Source organism: Anolis sagrei, chromosome 4 (genome assembly GCF_037176765.1).
Source record: "Anolis sagrei isolate rAnoSag1 chromosome 4, rAnoSag1.mat, whole genome shotgun sequence".
Lineage (NCBI taxonomy): Eukaryota > Metazoa > Chordata > Lepidosauria > Squamata > Dactyloidae > Anolis > Anolis sagrei.
In genome coordinates this window covers 93,313,369-93,336,056 of record NC_090024.1, presented here as the reverse complement: position 1 = coordinate 93,336,056, position 22,688 = coordinate 93,313,369, and the positions used below count along the sequence as shown (strand labels likewise).

Genomic DNA, 22,688 nt, shown 5'->3' with positions numbered 1-22,688 from the left:
ATAACTTGGATTTTCATGGACATTACCAGTTTGGACTTTTGATCTTTGCATTTTGGACTATTGCTATTTTATAGCATCTTTTCTACTGTAGAGCAAGCAGAAAACAACAGATGGACAAGCCATCTAGCACTGCTACCTTTTCATAGTCCACGCAACAAGATAATAATTATCACTGTTTAAATGTTCAAGCCATTGTCATCTCACAACAAGGAAAATGATGTTTGCATTTTCTCATGTCCTGCACAAGAATCAACCAAGTTAGGATTTGGACTTCTGTGCCATTTTCCATGTCAATTAACCAAACAGAACTCTGTGGCCCAGTGTACAAGGGCCAAGTAAAGTGAACTCACCTTGCAACTATTGAAGGAAGTCTGCAGGGCATATGGCTGGGTTTTCAGCTGGAGTGTTGCTTTCAGTCATTGACCTGGCACAAGGTGAAGCAGAATATATTCTGGAACTTCCAAAGAACTCTGGAGTGATCCCAAAGTTTTGGAGATGTTACCTAGATTGGACTGGATATAGTCTGCACATGAACAATGGATCAATCACTGGAGTTGGTGTTACCTGACTCCAAACCTGAGAAAGTGGGGGAAAGGGGGTAAAAGACAGGGAAAGGCTGGCCATTTCAGAAGATGGGAAAAAAAGGTAGGGAATGGGGTAAGATGTTTTTTCCATCCCATCTGATGAAGTCCTAAATAAGGCCACGTAACTAACAAACTGTGTGAGAAACATTCTGCTTTTTTCCCCTTTAGTTCTTACTGATTGTCAGTATTTAGAAATAATGTGAATATGAATTAATCCAGAGGATGGGCATAGCTTTTTTAATTTCCACTGGATATGTTTTATTCTTATTGGAATCAGGATAAGTGAATACCTCTTGTAGAAAGACATGGCTCTTAGGCACTCAAGCACACACGGTTTATTTAAAAATATCCTCATATGCCAGATTATGCTTTTCGACTTCCTTTGCCAACTTTGACCTTCCTTCTCCCATGACATTTCGTATAGTTCATTTGCATTCTATTAAATTTACCTAGCAGTATAACAAGGTGTATTAAATCACTCCTAGAACACATACAGGGAGATTCAAACAGCTGGCTGAGAAGGAAAATGACACTTCATTCTGAAATGTCATTGTCATTTTGTACTGTCTTTTTAAGATGAACGAATGAATTCTATTTTATGAAAGGGGGAGGAGAGCTTTAAAAGATACATATTGTACTGTCTGCCAAATCATTTCAAACCAAAATCATTCATTGGAGATCCTGAACTGACAAGTGACATCTAAGAATTTAATACCTCCAAAAAGAGTTTTTCTAGTGAATGCATAAAAATGGCATAATGTTACACTGATACCTCTAGTGTTACCACAATGTGTCAACTGTTTAAACATGACATCTCGTTTTCATCCTTGTCTCCCAATTCCACTTTCACAAATGCATCCCACAGTTTTATGCATTCAAGTTCTGCTCTTCTTTATGAAAGAACAAGTGAATTTTGCAAAAACTGCTTCACTGTAGATTGTATAGTGTCCTTTTCCTGTGCCATTAGACATCTCTCTCTCATATCCAGACTTTGTAGCCCCAAAACACAAGAGGTCACTTGAAAGTAAATATATAATTTTTAAGAAATAGTTTTATGGGAAAATTTAATGTAAACAAACAAACAAACAAACACACGACAGAATAATTTTGACTAGTTGCTAGAAGTTGAACTGGGATGGACCTACCCTAACTAAAGTAGTAAGGTGCAGCTAAAGCTCTTTCTTATATACTCACCAACTGAGTCACTCAGGAGTCAAAATGAGCATCTTTAACTTAATGAGAAATGAACCTATGAATTATTGATCTTTGGTCTGTAACATTCATGGGAAGCCGACACAGGTGGGTCAAAGATTACATACACACACACCACAAAAGCTTTTGCTAGGTGACAGTCTAGTGGCCCTTTATGATGTCATTGGATTGACTCTGGCTAGGTGAAAGATTGGCTGTTGTTTGTGATGTCACTAAGGAAGAGAGGTGACATGTGTATGAGGGAAAACAAGCAAGGAAAGGAAGAGTTGCAGAGAAAGCCTGCTCATAATGGAGACATTGTGAAGCAAGCCTTCTTAGATATGGTGAAGGGAGAAATCAGGCATGCAGCAGTCCCAACAACACCCAGGGAACACAGAGGATAAGATTCAATTGCCTGGTAGATGTTACTTCTAAACACTGCAAGTTCTACATAGAATTAGTTGCTGTATTATAGTTGGAAAAGAGGTGATTATGCCATGCCTAAATGTGAATGATTCCATCCTTTTTATGTTATGTTGTGTTATATTGCCTTTCTTCCAAAGAAGGACCCAGAATTAATATGGGGTCTAAAAGCAAAATTACCATCTACATTTTCAAAGAAGTTTTAATCCATCTCTTCCATGCTCGTTACTGAGTTATTTTTTTTTCTTTTCTTGTAGTTTTGCGGCATTGGATATCGAACAATTTTATTGAATAGCCAGTTGGCCTTATCAAAAACAGACAGTGTAAACACAAAATACAACATACATCTAGTCCTCTTAAAATAAAATACAAATATACAGGTAGCCATAGATATATGCATCAACTATCCTCGTCTCCCCTGCACTGCACTCCAATCTGATCTATGTACTCTGATCTCCTTTTAGCAGCTTTAAACAAATAAAGGGCAACTTTTGTTGTCAGAATGGGGTTGTAACTGGCCAACAAAAATGAGGTTTAGGCTGCTGTATCCCAGCTTGTTTTATTGCAAATAAAAGGCCATAAGTATTGTTTACTTTCTTTTTCATATAGATTGCAGTTATGTAAGGTGTGGTTCAGATTTTCAACTTCAGGGGTGCCGCAGATACATAGTCTTTCTTCATGTGGGATATGATTGAATCTGTCTCTTCATGGACTCAATTTGTTCAAATCTTGCCCTGGTAAAAGCAATTCTTAGGTGTCTTGGCATATCAGCTTTTAGGTTCGGTGCCCGCTGGAAATTATGTTTAAAATGTCCTAACCACTTAAAGGATCCTGTGTTTGACAGGATGGCTATATCTTTCTGGGCTTCAGTATTTAGGATCCTTTGAATTACTGTCCTTTTTTCAGCATCCCTATTCTGACATAAGGAGGCAATTTGTAATCCACAGGTGCAGAGGAACCTTGTTCATTGTTCTGACCAGGAAGCTTGGTTTTGACCATTAGATTGTTCTAAAAAAGACAATTTTGGAAGTATATTATTTTTGAGATTTCTTATTTTAAACTAGTAATTAAAGTCCCTGATTTTGGTGAGTCCTTTGATAGAATATATTTCTAACTCTGCTCTGACTGCAGCAGCGGTGGTCTTAATGTCAACACCAAGTATCTGTCTTAGACATTTTGATTGTGCTTGTTCCAGTATTGGTAATTTGCATAGGCTCCAAATTTCTGCTACATATAATGTCATGGGGACAATTTTGGCTTTGTAAACTTTGATTATCGGTGATAAAGATCCAGGATATCTATGCGATAGCAGTCTTGCCAGTGTGTTAGAGCGTGCCCTAGTTTTGATCGCACAAGATTGAAAGATTGAAAGTGTGCAAGCCATGAGCCTGTCTCTGAGTATACCAAACCTAGGTATGTAAAAGAGCTAACCTATTCTATATGCTCTGCATCTAGAACCCATTTGTGTCTAGATGGGCAATTTCCGAACGTTATTTTTGACTTGGGTTTGTTTATTGTCAGCTCATTTTTGTGGGTGTATGTGTTAGGTTTACTCAATAATCTTCATAATCCTATTTGTGTATTTGACATCAAAATCATGTCAACCATGTATAAAAGAGTATTTACGTGTCTGTTACCAATTTTTGGCATGTGAACATCAGGGCTCCTGAGGGAATCTGGCAGGTCATTGATAATAAAGGTTGAAAAGTAAAGAGGCCAATAAATAGCCTCTTTACTATTTTCTTTGTCAGGGCTCTACTGATTCCCGTTCTACCCTGAATATGGTTGTTGGAGTATAGACTTTTGATCAGAAACAGTAATCTGTGGTCTATTCCAGAGGCTCTCTCTATTGATGCTGCCAAAAGCTGCTTTTAAATTGATGAAAGCAACATATAACCTGCTCTTTCTTTTCAGATGTTAATTAGGTGATTTAGGACAAAACAGTTATCCGTGGTGGATCTTCCTGATCTGAAGCCGGCTTGTTCTTCTGAAAATATTTTGTTTTCATATTCCCATAGCTCTAATTTGGAGAGAAGTACTTTAGAATAAATTTTGGCCACTATATCGATGAGGCTGATGGGTCAATAATTCTTTGGATCTTTTTTGCACTTTTTTTTTTGTAAATAACGATAATTATTGCGAGTTTCCAACCTGTAGGTATATTGGCAGTGTTATTTATATTATTACATAGACCTGCTATTGGGGGGAGGGGGCACTAGTCAGGGTTGGATTTAAACAGCTCTGGTGGTAAGAAGTCTTCTCCAGGAGCTTTATTGTTATTTGGGCTTTTAATTGTGCTCTTTATTTCCTGTACAGTTGTCAGCGGCTAATTTTTTATTTTCAGTTATGCATGGATTTTGGTGTGCACTTTTTCTTAATATGAATATGTGCTTCCTTCTTTGCTTTTTAGGAATGCAGAACAATAATTACAAGAATAATAGAATTTCTCTTTGTTTTTTTTTAGTTTCTAGGACAAAATTTGGTAAATTCAAAATGAAATTCTCATATATCCCAAATATTTCTTATATGAGGCTGATAATCCTCTATTATTGTAGGGATAAGTCTAATTATAGACTCAATTAGAGATTGGCCTGACTTATCAATTTACAATTGATTTAAGGGGGTCAATGCAGTTCATCTTTTAAAAGTCACCAGGCTAAAAGGTGTACACACTGAAGCCTGGACTGCCTAGTTGGCGGACTCAATGGGAGACCAGTATTAATGACAAGATTTCAACTATGTCAGATTAGATTTCTCTTAGTTCCTTTTGCCACAAAGCACATTGTCTTCAAGTCCGTAATTTTCTGCTTTCTTGAATCTAGTTGCTCTAAGTCTTGGCTGATAAATTTCTGAATATTACCATGGCGTGTTATTTCCCTAAATCACAAGCATAACTTTCAAAACTAACAGTTGCAATAGTTTTGTATTTCACAAGGAGAAAATATCACCACTCTTTTCCTCGGTCAAGGATTACTTTGTTCCATATCCAACACATCGTCTTTTGAAAGCTACACCAATATGTTATATGTCACCAATAGTTTTGACACACATGAACCATGCATTTGTGTAGGTACCAAAGCAACTTGGCTGCCCAATTAGCAAAGAAAGTGTCAAGTCCCATTAACAAAATGTTATCATCTCTGAATTTCATTCTAAAGTTATAGTGTGGGGAGGACCAGATGGTGAGGGAAATGAAAATTCCCTTGGTACAAATACCATCTGACATGAAGAAATAAAGCCACCTGTTAGGGTGTGCAAAACAATGTTAAGTCATCTTAAGACAGATGAAGCTATGCCTTTCTGTTGTTTTTAGGTCCATGTAGACTTATGATTTCATCCTTGCATTTTATTAGAGTGATTAAATGTGCAATTTACCTAACATGGAATGTTTGCCTTTTAGAGATTAATTAACATATCTGTTCCTCTGAACATTCTTTTTGGTTCACGTGTATGAGTATTAGAATGTGTGTGTCAGTTTCCAAACTTTTATTTCTTTTAAAAAATAAATGATACAGAAGGAACCTCTCCAACATTAGCAATTGCTAAGAAGTTATTAATAGCTCTTCTGAGAGTACTTGTCTCATCCCATATCTCCCACCTTATCAAAAGGTCATGTTAATTAGAGGACCCTTGCTGGGAATGAATCAATGTGTCAATCACAAGGACCCACAATGGTGCTTCAGTTGGGTTTTGGAAACTATATATATATACACACACAAAAGAGTATGTCAGTTTGAAAGAAATTCTGAAAGAACGGCAATCTTTTAGTGAAGAACAGATGGGCGTATTCAAAAGTGATCTTTAAACTGCTCCTAATGGTTTGTTCAGTCAAGAAGCTAATTGCACAGCTTTTGTTCTGCTTATGATGTACTGTCCTTTCTGACCCAATCTGCTGAAAGCAGAAGTTAAAGAGACCTAACAATGTATAAACCTGAGTGATCTTCTTGAAGTGATCCAAAACCCTTTCACTGTGACAGGGGTTAGGGACAGCAGGGATATTTGCATTATTATAATTTGTCTTTTTTTAAAATGTAGCTCTTGGACTCATTTACAGAGCAAATTCTGTAATCACAGCAGTACGCCATTGCAATGGCTGCAAATATAGATGGCTAGTAATTCCCAGCACACATGGCCCAGTTTACCAGCCATTTGTGTCACTTTAAACAGATAATAATGACAAGTTTTTTTCTGAACTGAAAAGACACATCTGAAGTTCCACTAAATCTTAACAAAGGTTGAAATGACTTCAGTCATTCTTGTATGGGGGGGTAGGGAAGAAAGTAATGCATGAAAAAGAGTTCTGCCTTTTGCCTTCTTATGAGGATCTTGATCTAGAGTGAGTATAAACTGGTCAGTACATCTTCGGTCAAACAAAAATATTTGTTCTCTGGACTGGCCCCAGAAGCAGCCACGCACAGAGCTCTGTTGCAGTGCTCTGCTGGTGTCCACAAGTTTCACGACAGTCACCTCACCCTCCGTGATACTGCTGCTATTCCCAGCTGATCACAGAGACTCATCTGATCTTCTGGGCACCATGAGCACCTTGCTCTGACATCAGCAGAGAGGCCTACCCAATAAAAAGAAATGGATTAGGAAAAAAGACACATTTGTAACCCTTGGAACTCAAATAGAGATTTGTTGCTATCTGGGAGTAGCAATTGTGGAGATACATGCATGATCCATGCTCATTCCTTGTCCTGGTAATTGCACGGAAAGAATAATGCCACCATTATTCCATCTGAGCCATGGATTAGTCAGAATTGGACCTGATCCCATTGTCCATTGTTGGGCTTGATCCCATTGTATAATGCCCTGAAACCACGGGATACTCCAGCAAGCTTTAGGCTATCCCCAACATTTTCCCAAAGTAGATTTTTTTAAATTTAATCTTGAAATGTCCATGATAATTGGTGAACAATGTAGGAACAGCAGAAATGAATTAGAGTTGAGTCTTGATTATCTGGCTTTCAGACACACTTTGAACTGGCACACTAAAATCAATGGAACACACAATCAATGGCTAATTTAATGTCCAAATTGTTGCAGTCAAACTCCTGTAAACACAACTTAATCTGAATATGAATTCAAATGTCATCAACTTTACAACCACTATCTTCATGATACCAATTTTCTTGGTATTTGCCTCCACCATGAATTTTCAGGACACTACTAAGTGAATTCATATATAGTTTGCAAATCTGTATCAGAGAGCAACAACTCCTGATTGAAGCACAGGAATTGGTCCTTGACATAAATGGATGATGGATGCTAGCTAGTCAGAAAGTAAAGGTAAGTGGACTCTATTAAAGCTAATACTTCTTTAATTAAACAAAAATACAAAAAGATAACCAAATGGAAAAGCTTTGTTTCATAGTGATAGAACCTCCTAGTAGGGCTGGGCGGTTTCATTTCATAATTTCGTAATTCGTTAAAAATTCGTTATTTTTTTATAATGAAGCGATATTGAACCATTCAGGAGCATCTAAAAAACGAAACGAATTTTTCAATTCGTTTCGTAATTGCTTCGTGTTAGTTTCGTATTTGTTTCGAAATCGTTTCGAAATCGTTTCGTTATTATTTCCGCATGTCTGGGGCAAGTTTTATAGCTGTTGTTTGTTTAATCAGTGAAAAAAAATTATAAATATCACACCAACAGTCAACAACAGAGGGAGAGGGAAGCTTCAAAAGTTCCCCCTGTCCCATATGGAGTTTTTTTAGCGTATTGCGTGGTCGCGTCCGCCATTAACGAATCGATTCGTATTCGTTTCGTATTTGTTTCGTATTGTTTCGTAATTTTACGAAATTTCATAAATATCATTAAAGAAAAATTTCGGAATTCTTTTAAATATCGAAACACAAAAAACCCCAAAAAATGAATCGAGTTTAGAAACAAATTTTTCCGTGGTTGCCCAGCCCTACCTCCTAGCTCTGCTTTCAGTAACCAAGAAACAACCAAGCTAGTAATAGCTCAAGTTAGCAGAAAGCGTGTTAACGATAAGAAATAAACATCCAATTGCTTTAAAATGTGTCAACACACCACATTCATGTCCGGGTAGGACCCTGGGTCAAGCTTTCATTTTCTCCTGTGTTCTTTTGGTGAGTAATTTCAGGAATTAACCTTGATGCTTGGTGGTGAAACACTTCGATAAAACAACTTGAAATTGGCTATCCTCAATATGTTTTGTCTTTTAGTGCATTTAAGGCTAGATCTACACTGCTATATAATCCAGATTATCAAATCAGGTAATCCACACTATCATCTTTAAAGTGGACCATATAAGTCTACACTGCCAGTTCAAAGCACATAATGAGGATTTTATATGGACTTCTAGCCTGACACGGGCCAGAAATAGGCTAGATCATAAAGAAATTGTCATATTTTTTTCTAACAGCAGAGAACAAGTATTTATTGCCTTGCATTGCTCAATAAGGGGTATGGCCTTTGTCTGGATCAAACATCCCCCACCTTTATCTTCAACTCACCTTCAGCATCCCAAGGAAGATGAAGCTCTGTGACCGTTCACTATCAAATCCCTACCTCTAAAATGATTTTAACATCCATGCCTGAGGAAGAAGTCTAGGCTAGGGAGTTTTGAAAGCCTGCATAATGTATTTTCCCCCCTCTTGGTTACATAATAAATGTATCACTGCTCTGTGGTAGGTTTGTTTTTGTTTTGTTTTTGGTGCACTTTACTAATATTTTTCTTTATGGCCAACACTGCAACTGCTGGACGTATATAGTTTGGTGGTGACCGCCAATAAAGATAAGTCTTGGAAAGGTCCATTAAAGTCTGGATTTCACTGCATCACTAACCACATTATCACACCAGGGCTTTAAAGCAGGCAGCCTGCAGAATTCTGGGAAATGTAGTTTAGGGTCAGGCCTTTTGAATTCTCAGCCACAGAGGTCCTTGCCTTCCAGGTGGCAGAAATACAGGGATGTATTCTTGAAAGCCCTGGTGTGATAATGTGGATCACTGACAGAGAAGCTACCAGAGGCAACTGGGAAGTCCTCAGTGCCCCAGCCATGGGATTTTGCAACCTGGAAGAATGCTTTCACTAAACTGAACAGAGATCAAAGTTATTTTTGAAGTCTGTGAATGTATTCATACAAATGGCTGGTGTAACAATTCAGGCATGCACAAGGTACTGCACTGTGCTAATGTGTTGAGGATTCACATTTCATGGGTGACAATATGCTATTAGAACTTTGTTGAAATGTTGCAAAGAAAAAAAAACCCAGCTCCATTTTAAGGAACGAAATAATCCATTTTAAGGATTATTTTATATTCAAGGGTATTATGGTAATTCCAGCAATTCTGAGTCATGCAATATATAAACATTCTTACACAGAAGACTGTATTAATCACCCAGTCACAAGAAGATCTGATTGAGGTCTAATTTATGTGCTAATTTTCCCAGTAAGTTAATGCAAAGTTCAATTTCTTCTCATCAGCACCAAGCAACAGTGTACTGTAAACATGATTTAGGCAGTTTCTTTTTAGGTGTTTGATTGCAATAAAACGAAACAGATTTAAGATAACATATCCTGCTACAAACAACTTAATGCAGCCAATCAGGTTATCAAATATCTTTCCTCAGTGGAAAAAAGGATAGGTACTGTATATACATGAATATAAGCCTAGTTTTTCAGCCCTTTTTTATTTGTTGATTTTTGCGAGATGAACGAACTGCAGGTGAACTACGATAAAACTAAAATCTTGGCGTTTGGGAAAAGCAACAAAAGACAAGTCTGGAAGATAAAGGGCCATTATATTGAGCAAGTAAAACATTTCAAATACCTAGGTCTCTGGTTTAGCAACAACTTGTCATGGTCCACCCACTTAAAATATTTACTGGCCTGGGCCAAATCGAGTGGCAGTGCGACCAGGAGGTTCTTCCACTCCAGGGGCAATCAATATATCCCCCTAGCTCTGCAAGTCTTCAAAGAAAAGGCGATGTCACAACTTCTCTATGGAGCACCCATCTGGTTAACCCCCAATAACAGCGCCATCAGATCTTTTCATTCGAAATTCCTCCACAAACTATATGGTGCCCCCAACTGTGTCCCGTATGCAGTTCTTTGTCTTGAATCTAGGCAATATTCTATTGAGGCTACTATCTGGCTAATCGTCATTAAATGTTGGCTATCTATACACTATCAAAGCCCCAGCGACTCTCTGACTCAACTCACCCTGAGCGAACTCCACCACTCCAAATGGTGCTCAACTGTCCTAGCAAAGATCGGGGAATTGGGCTACGACAGGGATTTCCTGACCCTACTATCTTTTTCCGAGATTTTTACCCTCATCAAAAGGAGGCTGCTAGAAAGGTACCACAACCAATTGTTGAGCTTGGCAAACAAATCCTGCTCACCTATTAACTTGGCAATTCCATACACACAGGGAAATCCAGCCTTTTACATCACAGAGCTCACCAACCCCTCTTACAGAAGAGCCTACATGCTGGCTAGATTTAACATCATGCCATCGCCGCTCCATAGAGGAAGACTCAACGGCCTCCTGAGCGACAAGAGGGTCTGCCTCTGCGGCACAGGACAGCTAGACTCCATACCGCATATTCTCCTGCACTGTCCACTCTACCAGGAGCTAAGATCCAGCCTGCTAACACAAGCCATAGATTCACTGAAGAACCGCAGTGATTCTGACAAAGTGATTTTGCTTTTAAATTGCCAGGACTTTAGCTGCTGCCTTTCAGTGGCAAGATTCCTGAATGAAGTCTGCAAACTGAATGTGTAGCAAACGAGAAGCCCTTTTTATTACGTGTACTATGTTTTATACTCTCTGCCATGTTATGCCAATAAAGGCCTATTGTATTGATATTACTCCTTTACCATTTCCCCCAGTTTCCCCCAGTTTCCCCATTACCATTTCGTCTCATGCTGCTAGGCAGGCCTCGCCCAAAAGAAGAAAAAACAACCAAAAACCCATGTGTGAAGAGGTCCTTGATGTGTTTTATATAAAGAATTGGTTCGAGGAAGATCAATCAATATCAGATCCCACTCCGCTGTACACCAGTTATAAAGATGGGGATATATTAAAAATCAATCCCACATCACTGGAACTAATATGATGTCTGAGGGGTATCTTTTAAGTTTCTTCCGCTGCCACCAAAAATGTAAAAGGAACTCCCTAGCTGTCTAATATTAAATATCTATTTGAGACCACCAAACACTGGGTCTTATTATTGTTCTTTTTAAAACAGTTGAGGTTGTGTAGGAAACTTTAGCCACAAAGGCACACTTGAGTCAGGCTTTTAAATGTAAATAATCAATGAAAGTTTATTAATTGAAAACAGGAAAGTAAGTGCAGTTCAATATCTTGGCTGTTACAGAAAGTATTTTGTCTTGAAAGCGTAGCGGTTACCATATTAGTTCTATCTTTGTTACAAATAGAGAAATCTTCTCTTCACCAACATGAAAACTTAACAGGAACTAAATCTCTGTCAGGATTTCTTCTGTAGCTTAGATACACTAACCCAGTCCTATCTAGCTACAACCCAGCTATATCCCTAATAGCTGTTCAGTTTGCTTCAGCTAACTTGCTGGGAAACCACTGGCAAACTTTGCCCTATCCTAACTCTTAAACCCACGAACTTCTAAAGCATCCTTTCTCTTCGAACTCTAATCTTCAACTCCCCCTTTCTGTCACTAAAAAGGCTCTTTTTCCCTCCAAGCCTCTCTAAACCCGGCCCCCTTTTCTAAACCAATCCTGGTCAATCTCTGCTGACTCAGGCCTAAGACACTCCCCCTCTCTAAACTCTCTCTAAGATGGTGCCTTCCCTGATCTAAAATGGCTACTGCTGCTTCGCCAGGCCCACCTAAGCTGCAAGCTAGCTGGCAGACTTACTCTAGGCCCTGCAATCCTGGCTGCAAAAAGGTAAGGGACCTTTACATTTTACAGGAAAAAAAGAGAATTATTCACTAAAACCATGAGAATAAAGGAGCAGACAAGGGCATCTCACCAGCTAAAATACACGTGACTAGTTTATGTTTGGGTCATCCACTACTCTTTGTAATACTGCAGTCATTGATTTACAGAAGGGTGGGATTCAATTATCTTTAAGGTCTCTTCCTACTCTATAAATAAATTTATTTATTTAGACCATTTCTACCCTGCCCTTCTCACCCCCGAGGGGGGAGAGGGGCTCTGGGCAGCTAACACAGGCAAATATTCAATTCCAACAGTATTAAAACAATATAAAACAGCAATATAAAATCCATTACATAACAATTAAGCAGTGACATTAATTAAAATTACATAATCACAGAATCAAAGGTCATAAAGCCATTTCCAATTTTCAAACAATCCTATTGTCCGAGTTCAGTGCCTAAAGTGCTATTGTGCCCACTAGCCAAAGGCCTGGCTCCAAAACCACATCTTTAGTTTTTTCCTAAAAGTAAGAAAGGAGGATGCCAATCTAATCTTGCTGGGGAGCGAATTCCATAAGCAGGGGTTCACCACTGAGAAGGCCCTGTCCCTCATCCCACCAGACGTGTTTGAGACGCTGGTGGAACCAAGAGCAGGGCCTCCCCAGTAGATCTGAAATTATGAGGTGGAATGTAGAGAGAATGTATTGGATGGTACTATAAACAATTGGAAGATCTCTAAAGATCTCCTTGGAGCCAGAAGAGAGAAAAGGGTTCGAAAGCTGTAAAGTTCAGACCAAAACCTGGAGCAGATCCCTTGGCATGGAAGCCACCAGTCAATACTTCTTAAGGAAACCTCTTACATGAGCTTGATGGCTCTTATTCTGAAGCTTCAAGCAAACAGCTGCGTGCTTTTGCTTTAAGTTCCATTTTGCGGAAATATACAGTGACCTTGTTGTTAAGATACACCTTCATAATGGGATGTTTTAAATATAGTTGTTTTAATTGCTATGATATATAGTAATAGAATAATCTTCCTTTCCCCTTTTCAAGCACCCACTTCTAGATTAATGTTGACATGCATAAAGGATATAGTTTAACATCAGAAATTGCGTATTTTTTGAGATTTGATTTTAAAAGACCATGGAAAGTCAGAAGCGATAAGTGAAATTAATACACACTTTAGAACATTATTTTTCTTATATGTTTGGTTAATTTGTGATGAGCTACTGTCAAAAGGAATCAATCAGTGTGGCTAATGAGGTATTCTTTGTTGATGATTACAATTTCCTAAGGAAAGAAATGCACTGTTCATATGTAAATGTGGTCTCCTGTTAATGAATAAAGGCAGACTATCAATCTTGCCTGGAAAGAGAAAGGAGTCTATCCTGCTTTTTAAAAAACTGTTCTCTAATTGGTGAATGCAGTATATTTAAAATAAGTAGTTGCATGAAGTTAAATACAAAGAAAAGTATATTAAATTATTAAAGAATTCAAACATAATTATTTTTAATAATGCTATTAATGGGAAAGATCTTACTATTCAGCATCTTGGACCTGAAAATTTCCAAAAGCCCAAGGGATACTTCAGACCTCAACTTCCATGTATGTCCAAAGATGAAGATCCAGATATAGACATTTGCAGGAGGCTGATGTTTTTCTGGTAGATAAAGATTCATCACTATGGTTGCCCCACGATGTTTTCTAGTTCTAGAAAGAGCACAATGGGGGAAAATTTGGATTTACCCTATCCAAAATGTCCTCATTTTCTACACCACTCCCACAGATTGAGGATATCAGGAAGAGCTATGCCAGCCCAGGAACTATTCCATCTTTTCATGTGAACTGATTATATGATTCCTCCAGACCACTGCTAAAGTTTATCTATCTTATGTCCAATTTATCTGAAACTTGCTTTAAAAAAAAGCATAGAAGTGTATCCATATTTTTATACATGCCATTGCTATCTCATTTGCAAGAATAGCATGGGGGATCTTGTCAAAGCCTTTACTGAAATCAAGATAAACTACAATCACAGCATTCCCTTCCTCTACCAAGCTTGTAACATTATAAAGCAAACAGATACTATTAATCTGGCTTGACTTGTTTTTTAGAAACCCATGTTGACTTCTAGTGAGCATGTTTTTCCCCCCTTAAGGACTTACACATTGTCAGTTTAACAATCTGCTCCACTGCTCCAGAATCTTTCCTAGTATTGATGTCAGGATGTACACATCTTTGTGCATATTTGTTGATTAGAGAAAAAAAACCATTGATAACATGGGAGAAAAGCAGGCTATAAATTAAATTCATTACAAAACTCTATTACAAAATTCAGTGAAGTGTAATGTTTTTTTAAAAAGTAATGATATTTTGTTCACATATTGGTATGAAAGTGCAAAATTATGCTGGTTCACATTAGATTAGAAGCTACAGCAGCAACCTCTGACCAACAGCACAGCAGAAATTATGTGAGTCACTGTTACTCTTTCCTTACCTTCACAAACATATATTTAGTTTATTATACTCTACTTAAGCAGATATATTATACTGTTGTACTAGAACATCAGCTCTGCTACTGAGATTGCTCTAGAGGCCCAGAATGTCTTCTCTATGGACTACATTGTGTACTCAGTAGTAACCTCTATGTCAAAAGATGGTCAATCATCTTCAGATTCATCCAGACTCAAAAGGAGCTTTCTAAGGTGTTGAACCTATTTTGAGTTAGAGTTCAAAGCCTTGATAGTTCTTAGAGCAGTGGTTCCCAACATGTGGGTCCCCAGATGTTTTGGCCTTCAACTCCCTGAAATTCTAACAGCTGGTAAACTGGCAGGGATTTCTGGGTGTCGTAGACCAAAACACATGGGGACCCACAGGTTGAGAACCACTGATGTAGAGTACACTTCAGAACAGATCCATAAAAGCAACTGGCCACTATTGGTTTCAATAAGGGAATGAGAAGGGAAGAATGCAGACACTCAGACACAAAATATTCTCTGAATTTTCACATAGACTTCATTCATACATCATTTCAGTCGCAATACACTCTTCTGAAAGAAGTGGGACTGCTCCAAAGATAAATCAAATGAAACTCTCAGGAACAATTCATGGCTTTTCCCCTAGCATTAGTTCAGAATGGATTCAGGTTTCAGCAATCTCTTATTCTGTCCTCTTGAACTGCTAACTCCCCAAAGTGATGGTTTCACTCAAAAATATCTGAAAAAATGTCAACTGTAGTCAAACAGTAATTTCTTTTCAATATAGTATAATAGGTGTGAAATGGAGTAATGTTGACAAAGTGGACACGGATCATATGTTTTGCATGACAAAGGTCTCAGGTTCATTACTTGTGGTCCCCAGAAATCCTGTGGCACTCCAGAATCTACAGGACTCCTGTATCAACAACTTTGTGTTCAGTATTTAATGTTTAGTGTCATGAGTTTCCATTTCTTTGAAATTGTTTTTGCCATTCTTTGCAAATGAATAATTGTGTGTTTGGCAATGGACCTGGCTGTGTTGTTGTTGCTGTTATGTTTATGTTTATGTTTATTTATACACCACTTTATCTACCAAAAGGGGACACAAAGCGGCTTGACATAACAGCATTAGTATACAATTTAAAATATAGAAATATACAAACATTAAAACAGAATTAAATATAAACATAAATTAAAAATTCACAGTTAAAATCTATCAAGAGATATTCATTGTGCTTTTATTCTCATCATTTAATCATTCTGTGACCTTGGAGTTTTTTAGCCAATCCTATCCACAACAGCCACATCATGAGGAGACAGGAAAGCCTAGAGAAGACAATTATGCTGGGGAAAGTGGAAGGCAAAAGGAAGAGGGGCCGACCAAGGGCAAGATGGATGGATGGCATCCTTGAAGTGACTGGACTGACCTTGAGGGAGCTGGGGGTGGTAACGGCTGACAGGGAGCTCTGGCGTGGGCTGGTCCATGAGGTCACGAAGAGTCGGAGACGACTGAACGAATGAACAACAACATCCACAACAGCAGCCATTTTGCACTGACATCCTTGACACTCTCTAAAAGTTCCAATGGTGGCTACCAGTCTGAGAAATATCTAAACTGAGCTACTTATTTACAAGTAGTGTTACATCCCACCCTCTCCTCAATTGCATCCATGGATGCAATTAGATATACTAAGGCCCCTTCCACACTGCCCCTATATCCCAGGATCTGATCCCCGATTATCTGGCAATGGAGACTCATATAATCAGTTTAAATCAGATAATATGGAATCAGATCTTGGGATATAGGGCAGTGTAGAAGGGGCCTAAGTCTTTATTTTCAATGGAAAAAAAGTGCTGAGCGATTAATTCTCACTTTTCAAATTAGAGCTTTGAAGGAATACAAAGCTGCTGGTTTCTAAATATTAGGAAGAGGTGTTTCAGATATAAGGAACTAGGTTGTGTAAATCTCTTAAGAAAACAAGATTTTTTTACAAAATATGTTGATAACCTTCAACAGGGGATTTCATGGACTGTTCAGCTCATATCTGATCTGCCTTGTTTCTTGTTGTGTGTCCTTGAGAATATTTCGCTAACCAAATAAAGTGTTCAAACAGTTTTAAAAGTGGCTAAATATATTAAAAAGCAAATGTATGATCCATTTCTCATTCCTTGTCTTAAAGATAAGGTGCAGTAGAAATGGGTTTGCTTACACAAATCCATGACATTATTTATTAGAATTGAAATGTAAATACATCATTTGCTTTGGGAGATAGCTGTAGGAAGGCACTTGAACATTTCAGTGCCTATACCCACAAGAAGCTTAGACAGTATAAGGCAAAGGAGAAGTGTTCCAATAACGTATCTGACAAAAATACTGAGAGAACATAAAGTATGCATTTCTTGAAGCCTGTAATTTGCACAACTTCTAACAAATTACATAAATACTTTAGACTAATCTACAGCAGTATACAACCAAATGCTTTAAAAGGTATCCAAAATGCCTGGCATTTCAAAACTGTTTAATGTCAAAACAGTGACAAATCTATGCAGATTTTCCCCATGGAATAACACAAGTATTTGTAAATGTTTTGCTTCTAAGTTACAACTCAGTGCAGCTGTGTGAATGTTCAAGTCAAAAACAATTTGCTGCGCACTGCAGAATTAATGCAGTTTGACACCTTTTTAACTGTCTTGGCCCAACACTATAGAATCATGGGGTTTGTGATCTTCTAAGGTATTTAACCTCCTCTGCAAAAGTGTGCTGATAGTTCACCAAACTACAAAGCCCAGCATTTAGCCATGAGTCATGGTCCATGACAGTTAAAGCGGTGTCAAATTATGCCCCCTTCTACACTGCCATATAAAATCCAGATTATCTGCTTTGAACTGGATTATCTGGCAGTGTAGACTCAAAGCAGATAATGTGAATTATCTGGTTTGATAATCTGGATTATATATGCAGCATTAAAAAATATCTGGTGCATCCAAGGTCAAGAAAGCAACTGAGGCCCCTTCTACACTGCCATCTAAAATCCATATATCTGCTTTGAACTGAATTATATGGCAGTGTAAACTAATATAATCCAATTTAAATCAAATAATTGGATTATCTACTTTGATAATCTGGATTATATGGCTGTGTGGATGGGTCTCAGTCTGTCCTCCAGCCCTCCTAGGCATCTGCCAAAACAGAATAGGACAATTTTTCTAACGAGACTGATGACTTCATCACAAAGGACTTAATTTGGCGACATATGGTTACTTGTGCCTTGTTAGGTTTTGTAGAATAGCAGCCATGAATCTATTGTGACATGTTCCCAAACCTGGAGAAAGACCAAGTCCTTGTTTCCATAAAGAAATATCCACTGTTCTAGGATAGGCAGCACATGAAGAAAATACTTTTCAGACTATAACTTTCAGAAAAGCCTTGTAGCATTGCCCCTGAACATAGGTAAAGCTAAAGATTTTCCCCTGACATTAAGTCTAGTTGTGTCAAAATCTGGGGGGTGGTTCTCATCTCCATTTCTAAGCTGAAGAGCCAGCGTTGTCCATAGACACTTCCAATGTCATGTAGCCAGCGTGACTGAATGGAGTGTCGTTACCTTCCTGCCAAAGCGGTACCTATTGATCTACTCACACTTCAATGTTTTCAAAATGCTAGGTTGGCAGAAGCTGGGCCTAACAGCAGGAGCTCACCCCACTCCCTGGATTCAAACTGCCAACCTTTTTGGTCAGCAAGTTCAGCAGCTCAGCGGTTTAACCCACTGATGCCATCAGGGGGCCCTTCCCCTGAACATACTGGCTGGTTATTGTAAAAATAGATGCAGCCCAGAAATAATGTCCCCAGGTTTTGGAAATTGATTTCATTTTGCTTTATAAGGACATCCCAAAATGCCAGTGTGGGAGAAGGAAAAAAAACCCACTAGGATTCCCCCATCTTCAAAAGACGTGGGGAAATATGGTTTCATTTTGAGAATGATCAACATTTTTCCAAACGGACAAATTCAAATTTATGATAAAGTAAAACTCATGGCTTTTTCTATCCTTATCTAGAGTACTATTAGTCCTCCCTATAGTTCAATGACTGAGCTGGCTTTTCAACCCAGAAGAGAACAGGATTTGGGTGTTTTATTTTGCATTTGTCACCAAAAACCTGAGTCAGGCCATGATCTACATGAGGAGCATTTTTTATCAAGGCCCCTTCAAATGTATGCCTAAATATCTAATTTGCCCCTTTAAAAACTTGAAATATAAGGTCACATCGTTTTATGTAAGCCTGGTTGTTATTTATTCCTTTATTCATTTCTTATTAGTTTCCATTTGAGTTATCTCATATACTTTTTCTCTAAACTTAAAGCTCATTCCCTCTCTCTCTCTCTCTCTCTCTCTCTCTCTCTATATATATATATATATATATGAGCTTACCACTTAAACCACATTTAAATAGCACTGCTGTCTTAGAGAGCATGCAATTAAGCTAATTTGGCATTGGGGGGAGGAGGGAGAGCACACTATGCACTTGCAGAAAGGAAACACTCTATGACTTGGGGAAAATATCTTAATGTCAATGATCACTTTCCATAAGTTTTATTCTAATTACCAAACTAAAAATGCATTTCTACAATATCCATAGTATTTTACTTACAGTTCAATATACAACTTTCCTCGATGATACTTGTATGATTGAATATATGTTGTATTCAGTAATATAGCTGGATATATATTGATTTTATATTTAAAAGTTTCAGTCATTCAACTTTTCAACAACTCTTGAAAGATATGCCAGTTTTTGATTAGATTCGAAATAGAGGTTTAGTTTAGCTCTGTACTCAGAGCTGGTGACTCTCTGTTTCTTTGATGGTTGGTCAGAAACCCACCATTTGACCTGTTTGCCAGAAGGAACGTTTGACTTGTTGTACTCTAGCTTGCAATGTTAATGTGAAATGCTGTTAATCATCATCATAATAATAAAAGCAGTTTACACAATTGTATGTGGGAGAACAACTCAGCAGCACACAAATTTGTTCTCAAAGTTCCTCTCTTGACCAAATTAACTGTGTCCTCGGCTACAATTTAAAACAATTTAAAACAGTAGCTGATAAAATGATGATTAGTAGTGATAGAAGTCATTAAAATGGTTGATAAAAGGTTGATAAAATGTAAAAACAGACCGGGAAGTTTCTCTGCACAGCCCTCATCAGCACCATACCGGAAGCTAAACCAGTCGTTAATCTTTTTTTTTTTTTTTGTCGTGTCAGGAGCGACTTGAGAAACTGCAAGTCACTTCTGGTGTGAGAGAATTGACCGTCTGCAAGGACGTTGTCCAGGGGACGCCTGGATGATTTGATGTTTTATGATCCTTGTGGGAGGCTTCTCTCATGTCCCCGCATGAGGAGCTGGAGCTGATAGAGGGAGCTCATCCACTTCTCCCCAGATTTGAACCTGTGACCTGTCGGTCTTCAGTCCTGCCAGCACAAGGGTTTAACCCACTGCACCACCGGGGGCTCCTGTTAATCATAATAAAACCCTTGCATTGTTTGTTGTTCGACTTGTTGTCAGATGTTGCTTTGGTAAATGCAGTGAAAAATCTCAGGGCCATTCCAGACAGGACCCGATTGGGTCCACATTAGAGTTCACACATGTCCCAGAAAAGCTTTTCGGGGGGGGGGGGGTTGTCCAGATACCAGACAAGAACACCGTCCCCCTCAAAAAAAGCCTTAATAAGTAAAAATTACTTATCCAGTGTGGATGCAACCTTTGTCTTTCTAAAGGGTTTCTCACACCCTTTTCTATCAACACAATATGATAGAATTTAAAATTGACTTTCATTGAAGTTATCAGACCGCCTCAGAATCAGAACATTGTTTCATCTAACCCAGTGCTATCTGCACTGACTTGCAGCAGATTGCTAAGGGATCGTGAGTGATTTTATTCCAACCCTGCCAAAACATCTCAAATGCTGTATCTTTGAATTTTGCATGCAAAACATGTAATATATCACTACATCTTCACACTAATGATAAAGATACTACAATGACATATCCAGTATTATTGTGCCAGCAACAAAGGAAATTGAAAACGTAACACAAAGGACAGAATTCAACTTGATACAAATAGAGATCAACTTACACAACTTTTTTCATATGTTAATAGGCAATGACTTCAGAATTACTTCTGTTCATCAATTTGTAAAAATAAAAAGTGACATCCAGCCATCGGATAGTATGGAATGATATGTTTTTAACATGATATAATTTTAAGGTCTATGTTATCTTTTTGAAACCTCTGGTCATGTAAGGGTCATTTAAGTATATTTTATAATGATGTCAAATTTGAATTTATATCCTAATCTAATGTAAACACGACACTGATGTGAATCAATAATTATAAGGTAGGATTCTATACTGGTCACTAACTATAAATAAAGTTTTGATTTAATATACAGTGGGAAAACATTCTTCTTTTTTTGTGTTGTGAGTGTGGAAGGGAAAATGAATGAAAGGACCAGTAATAGTGGAGAAAGTGCAAAATGGTAGGCTATTTAAAATGTCCCCCTTGGCCTGCTGCTGACCCACAGTGCAATCCTCACACCTCCTGTGCCTCCATATATTTTATTCATTGCAGCCTTACAGAAGGCATGTTTTCCTTATTATTTCCTGTTTAGTCAGATACCACTAATGAGGTCATTGACTTTTTAGTCCTGTGGTTACCCAAAGGTTTCTCTGTACTGCAGCCAAGTAAATGATTAGGGCCTTGTGCTTCTTAAGGCTAAAGGTATTGTATTGCTAGTGTAATTCAGTGTCCAAGGCCTCTAATTTTCTGCAGCTTTTGGAAGGTTATTAGGCTAAGGTTTGACTGGGGAAACTGATTATTATGGCCTTGGAGAAAATTTAAAATATTCAGGGGAGTCGAGAGCACCTTATATCATGCCAGGAGCAGCAAGTAGTGGTATATTCCTTAAGTGACGTCTTCTCTCCCTCTTCCGTTCTCTGTTTTTCATTTTTTTTCTCTAGAAATGTGTATTGAACAATGTTTATTGCTAATTGAATAAGAGACCTCAAGGATGCACCTACATACTATAGAATTAATGCAATTTGGCACTACTTTAACTGTCAAGGCTAAATGCTATGGAATCCTAAGATTTGTAGTTTGGTGAGGCATCAACATTTTTGGCAGAAAAGGCTAAAAACCTTGTAACATTAGAAGTGTTAATCCACATATATCCTACAGTGCAGATGGACTCCAAGACACCCTGGGATTAGCAGATCTCTTATGGTTTTGTAGGGTTAGGGCTGTGGATTTCCTAATCAAATCAAACCCAATTACGTAACAAGGGAGAAGCTGCAAGCTCTATTAGGCTGCTCCACCCCTCTGCTGTCTTCTTTGCACCTTTTTTTCAAGTGAGTCTCATAATACACCCAAAGTGCAATAGTTTCAGTTTGATCATTTTTGCTTGTAGGGAAAATTCAAGCTTGTTTTACTCTAGGGCTTAATCCATTGTCTTTAAAAAAAATTCCATGGTACTAGGAGAAGTCTTTTCCAGCACCATATTTCAAATTAGTTAATTTTCCTCCCATCAGCTTTTTTCACTGTCCAACTTTTACCACAGGAAGAAACTGCAAATATTATGGCATGGATAATCATGATTTTGGTATTCACTTATATATATATATATATATATATATATATATATATATATATATATATATATATATATATTCCACTTGATGATCCTGTCCAGTTGAATAGGTTGTTTTCTTTAGGCAAACTAGATGTCATGATGGTCAACAGCCTCAGAGTAAGTTATCATTTCATACTTCATACACCTCTGGGATCAGGACTATGCATTCACATTGGGTAGCCATTATACATTATAGAAGGACATCTTGATGACCCTAGTATTGCTTTCCTGGTAAGAAGAACCATGGAAGGTTTATGCAGGCCATCTGTCTCCCCATGCAACTTCCAGGAGGCACTTAACTTTTTAGCTTCTTGGTAAGGTAGTCAGTTAATTTTATGTGACATCTGATTCCCAGTTTGAGGCAAGATTGTTTTCTGCTGCCTTCATGAGGATGAGTTGTAATCTTGACCCATAAAATGCTGCAGAAATTCATCCAGACTATC

The 22,688-nt window shown here is 38.0% G+C and overlaps 1 pseudogene; it reads left to right on the top strand.

The window, feature by feature from the left end:
* Positions 1 to 9,880: 9,880 nt before the first annotated feature.
* LOC132773468 (small acidic protein-like) overlaps positions 9,881 to 22,688 on the top strand; it is a 61,922-nt pseudogene continuing 49,114 nt past the window's right edge.